The sequence below is a fragment of the Triticum aestivum genome, chromosome 5B, assembly GCF_018294505.1.
Source record: "Triticum aestivum cultivar Chinese Spring chromosome 5B, IWGSC CS RefSeq v2.1, whole genome shotgun sequence".
Classification (NCBI taxonomy): domain Eukaryota; kingdom Viridiplantae; phylum Streptophyta; class Magnoliopsida; order Poales; family Poaceae; genus Triticum; species Triticum aestivum.
This window is the reverse complement of record NC_057807.1, coordinates 492,452,628-492,458,534: the sequence shown is the minus strand read 5'-3', so window position 1 is coordinate 492,458,534 and position 5,907 is coordinate 492,452,628.

Genomic DNA, 5,907 nt, shown 5'->3' with positions numbered 1-5,907 from the left:
TGCTCTTGCCATACCCGAGCAAGGGCCACGTCCACTCGATGCTGCAGTTTGCCAGCACCTCACGCACCACGGCCTGCGCCCCACACTCCTCGTCTCCCACTACATCCTCGCCACCTGCATGCCCGCCGCCGCGGTGTCGGTCGTGCGTCTCGCAGGAGAAAAGCGAAGGGAGTGACGAGGATACAGACCCGGGGTAGGGTCATAGGCTCGACCTATACGTCCTACCCAAGGTCACTACCCTGGAAGACGGAAAGACCAAGAGTCAACAGAAGAGCGCCAGTCTTATACGTTGAGTGCAATCCACTCGACTGTCACATCACTCGACGGTCGCTACCTACCGTCACTCGACCACAAGGAAGGCCACTCGACCATATCGAAGACCAGGAGTCGAAAGAGCACGCAACGGCCAGATATTTACTCCTTAGTCTTCATGAGCATTAAGAGTACTTAATGTTGGCGTTACCAGTAACGCCCCTTACTTTATGTACATTAGTTCTCTTATAATGGAGACGGGCTGGGGTTCTGTCGCACTCTATATAAGCAACCCCCCTCCTCTGGCACAAGGGTTTGCACCCTCTGTAATACAACCCACATAATCCAATCGACCGCCTCCAGGCACCGAGACGTAGGGCTATTACTTCCTTTGAGAAGGGCCTAAACTCGTAAACCTCGTGTGTACATCTTTGCCATAGCTAAGATCTTGCCTCTCCATTCCTACCCCATTTCTACTGTCAGACTTAAAACCACGACAGTTGGCGCCCACCTTGGGGCATGTGTCTTAGCGACTTATTGGTGAAGTTGCAAGTTTTTCCGATCATCATCATGGTTTCCGGCGGCGGGATGGTTGAGGGTCGCGAGATCCGTCTCGGCACGCTCGTTTTCGTCGCCGACGACTCGGCGTGGCTTCAGGAAGCTCCGCTCGACGTTGAGGCGCTTCCCGTTTGAGGGGCAACACACTTTCGCGCGTGCGTTCGTGGCGTCCTTCTCCGGCAGCCGTCGACTCAGTATCAGTCGACTCCGATGGTGTTTTGTCTCCCCGCTGTTTGCCATCGCAAGCGGTCCGGTCGATCGCGGCTTCAGTGCTGGGTGAAACACGTGGTGGCTCGGCACTCGACCACCCATCAAGTCGCGGCAATCGAGCCCGACGAAACCCTCCACGACCTGTTCGATCTGTCGAATGGCTCCGTGAGGACTGCATCCGAGTGCAATAGCAGCGATCCTGCGGCCGAAGTCCTGATGGTCGATGGTCCTCACAGCCTGCCCAGGTTCCACCGCGAGGGCGACGGAGACGGAGGTGGCAATCTGTCGCACGTCCATGAGGAATACCGACCCGAGCCCCTCTCTTTGCAGCAAAGGGAAGAACTTCGTCGCCGCAACATGGATGCACTCCATACGCCCATCGTTGGAGAAACCCCCGAGGCTCGGGCCTGGGAGGAAGTGCGCCTAGCCAACTTGGCTGAGCGCACTCGACTAGATAACCTTCAGTGCGCTCTCGACGAGCGCGCCCAGGAGCGGGTCCATGAATCCAGTCGACGACAGTTTTTCCCGCCTCCACCTAAGGTATACTGCACTCCAATTCAGAAACTCACAGTTGCGGCCCGAATAGCGGAGTCGATTCAGCCTTCCCAGTCAGAAGCTGGCAGAGGGCTGATGCAGATCCAGGCCCTGCTCAGGGCAGCATGAGAGCAGAATACAGCAGTATCTCAGTCACAGAATAGGATTCACAGCAGATCCGTTGCAGCGGACACGGTTCAGTCGGCTCACAGCCCAAGATCACTTCCGCGGCGTGAAGGCCGTGGGCAGTATGATCATCCACTCGACCGTGACAATCATCGTCGGGGACCCACGCCTCCTCCGACGAGTGCATCATATGTGCCTCAGCGGAACGATGATAGGCGCTGTCATAGTGGTGAGCGCAGGAATTCAGTCGACCCAAGGGAACTGGGCTTCGACGCGAGGTCTATCCTTGTTCAAGGCCTGGTCGACCGGAACAGAGCGCACAGAGAAGACCCTGGCAGAGATCGTCCAAGTGGCAGCCGAGTGCATGTTTCCGGTCCCGAGTGATACCTCCCAACTTCAGGCTGGCATCCGGGGTCAGTAAGTTCACCGGTGAATCCAAGCCTGAAACTTGGCTTGAAGATTACCGAGTGGCTGTGCAGATTGGGGGCGGTAACGACGAGATAGTGATGAAGCATCTTCCACTTATGTTGGAAGGGCCGGCTCGAGCATGGCTGACTCAGTTGGCTCCGGGCAGTATTCACAGTTGGGAAGAGTTATCCCGAGTGTTCGTGAGAACTTTCGAGGACACGTGCAAGCGACCTGGAGGATTGCCTGAGTTGCAGCACTGTGTGCAGAAGCCGAATGAGACTTTGAGGGAGTTCATCCAGAGATGGTCCACTTTGCATCACACCGTCGAGAATGTTTCAGAGCATCAAGCTGTGTGTGCCTTCAAGGAAGGCGTCAAATACAGGGAGTTGGTCTTGAAATTTGGTCGAACTGGGGATATGACTCTGGCTCGAATGATGGAGATAGCCACCCGATACGCTAACGGGGAAGAAGAGGATCGACTCCATAGCGGGAAGAGCAAACCAGTCGGCCAAGTGGCCGGTGGAGGTAACTCCAGTCGGAAGCAGAAGCGCAAGGCCGAGCAGGCGGCGCCCGGAGAGATTGCGGCAGTGAATCAAGGAAATTTTAAGGGAAAACCTAAGGGGCGCTGGCCCCCTAAGAAGGTGAAGGATAAAGAAGGGAATGATGTGTTGGATTTGCCGTGCCACATCCACACGAAGAAGAATGAGGAAGGTAATCTGATTTACCCGAAGCACACCACTCGGCAGTGTCGACTCCTAATCCAGCAGTTCCGAGAGAAACAACCCGGTGAGAAGGAGAAGGAATCGGACCAAGGTGAAGATGAAGAGGAAGACGATGGTTATCCCAAGGTTAATTCCACTCTGATGATATTTGCTGATGTTGAAAGCAAGAGTCGATTGAAGGTCATCATCAGGGAGGTGAACATGGTCGCTCCCGCCGTGACGACCACCTACCTGAGATGGTCTCAGACAACCATTACGTTCGACCAGTCCGACCACCCTGCTCGTGTGGCCACCCCTGGGAGGCAAGCTCTGGTGGTCGACCCTGTGGTTGGAGGCACTCGACTAACCAAAGTACTGATGGACGGTGGCAGTGGTCTGAACATCCTCTACGCTGAGACCTTGAAGGGGATGGGCATTCCGATGTCCAAGCTTAGCGAGAGCAATATGAGTTTTCATGGTGTTATTCCTGGAAAGAAAGCCGAATCACTCGGCCAGATCGCCCTTGACGTGGTTTTCAGTGACTTGAAGCATTACTGTAAGGAGAAGTTGACATTTGAAGTCGTAGATTTCCAGAGTGCCTATCATGCCATTTTCGGTAGGCCAGCCTATGCACGCTTTATGGCTCGACCATGTTATGTGTACCTCAAATTGAAGATGCCTGGCCCCAAAGGTGTGATCACAGTTACAGGCAATCGACAGAAGGCTGAGGAGTGTTTCCATAAAGGCTCCAAGATCATCGATGAACAAATGGCAGCAGTTGAATTCCAAGAATATCAGAAGAATGCAGATCCGAGTGATTTGCTTAGAGCCAAGAAACCTGCCACAGATTCTGCATTCCAATCGACTGGTGAGACGAAGCCAGTTCATATTCACCCGACGGATCCCAATGCTGCACCGACCCATATATCAACGACACTCGACAGCAAATAGGAAGAAGCGCTCGTTCAGTTCCTCTATGAGAACTGGGACATCTTTGCATGGAAACCTTATGACATGCCAGGTGTGCCCAGGGGACTGGCCGAGCACCGTTTGCGTGTCGACCCCAAATAAAACCCGTCAAAGAGCACCTTCGGCGGTCCACCATGCAGAAGAGGAAAGCAATTGGCGAAGAAGTGGCTCGACTGTTGGCAGCAGAGTTCATCCGTGAAATCTATCACTCCGAGTGGTTAGCCGATGTAGTCATGGTTCCTAAGAAGGATAATTCACTTTGTATGTGCATTGATTTCAAGCATATCAATCGGGCCTGCCCGAAAGATCACTTCCCTCTCCCTCGCATCGATCAGATTGTTGACTCGACTGCGGGGTGTGAGCGCTTGTCTTTCTTAGATGCGTATTCCGGATACCATCAGATCCGATTGTATGGTCCCGATGAAATAAAAACAGCCTTCATCACCCCATTCGGGTGCTTTTTCTATGTCACCATGCCTTTTAGTTTGAAAAATGCTGGAGCCACATTCGTGAGAATGATTCAGAAGTGCCTGCTCACTCAAATCAGTCGGAATGTGGAAGCGTACATGGATGACACTGTGGTCAAGTCTCGCAAAGGTTCCTACCTATTGAGTGACCTTGTAGAAACCTTTGCCAACCTGAGAAGGTACGATATCAAGCTTAATCCGTCAAAATGCACGTTCGGGGTTCCAGGAGGAAAGTTACTCGGTTTTCTCGTTTCCGAACGAGGGATCGACGCCAATCCAGAAAAAGTTGATAACATTCTCCGATTGAAACGCCCCATGCGAGTGCATGATGTTCAGAAGCTGACTGGTTGTCTGGCCGCCCTGAGTCGATTCATTTCTCTTCTCGGTGAAAAAGCCTTGCCTCTTTACCGATTGATGAAGAAGTCTGATAAGTTCGAGTGGACTGATGAAGCTAAAGCAGCGTTTGCAGAGCTCAAAACCCTGCTTTCCACCCAGCCGGTGCTCGCTGCGCCAATTAGCAAAGAGCCTTTACTGCTTTACATTGCAGCCACTGGACTAGTTGTCAGTACAGTACTCACGGTCGAGCGGGAAGAAGAAGGAAAAGCCTACAAGGTTCAACGCCCAGTCTATTATCTCTCTGAAGTTTTGACTCCATCCAAGCAATGATACCCACATTATCAGAAGCTTGTCTATGGAATATACATGACCATGAAGAAGGTGGCACATTATTTCTCTGACCACTCGATTACAGTCATCAGCGACGCGCCACTATCTGAAATTCTGAATAACAGAGACGCAACTAGTCGAGTGGCAAAATTGGCGATTGAACTCCTTCCATTAGATATCAAGTTCGAGGCAAAGAAATCTATCAAGTCCCAAGCAATTGCAGATTTCCTTGCCGAGTGGATTGAGCAGCAATTGCCGACTCAAGTTCACTCGGAGCACTGGACTATGTTCTTTGATGGCTCCAAAATGTTGAATGGTTCAGGCACTGGAGTAGTTTTGGTATCCCCCCGCGGAGACAGGCTTAGTTACGTTCTCTAGATTCATTTTGATTCCTCCAATAACGAAGCCGAATATGAAGCACTTCTATACGGGTTGCGTATGGCCATTTCACTCGGCGTCCGTCGCCTTATGGTCTACGGCGACTCAGATTTGGTGGTTAACCAAGTGATGAAGGAATGGGATGTCAGGAGCCCAACCATGACAGGTTATTGCAATGCAGTAAGAAAGCTGGAGAAGTGGTTTGAAGGTTTGGAGCTCCACCATATACCCCGACTGAAAAATCAAGCTGCAGATGAGTTGGCCAAGATAGGTTCAAAGAGAGAAGCTATTCCCTGAAACGTGTTTTTGGAACATATCCATTCACCTTCGGTTCAGGAAGATCCTTTCACTGAAGAGTCACCGCAGCCCAAGAGTGCCACGGATCCAACTGAAGTCGAAGTCCCAACCGTGGTCAACTTAATCATGGAGGTTTTGGTCATCACTCCCGACTGGACAGTACCATACATTGCATACATTCTTAGGAAGGAACTCCCAGAGGATGAAGAAGAGGCTCGACAGATCGTCCGACAGTCTAAAGCCTTTACTATGATAAAAGGACAGTTGTTCGGAGAAAGTGTAACTGGAGCCTGCCAGAAGTGCATCACGCCAGAAGAAGGTCGAATGATCCTCAACGATAT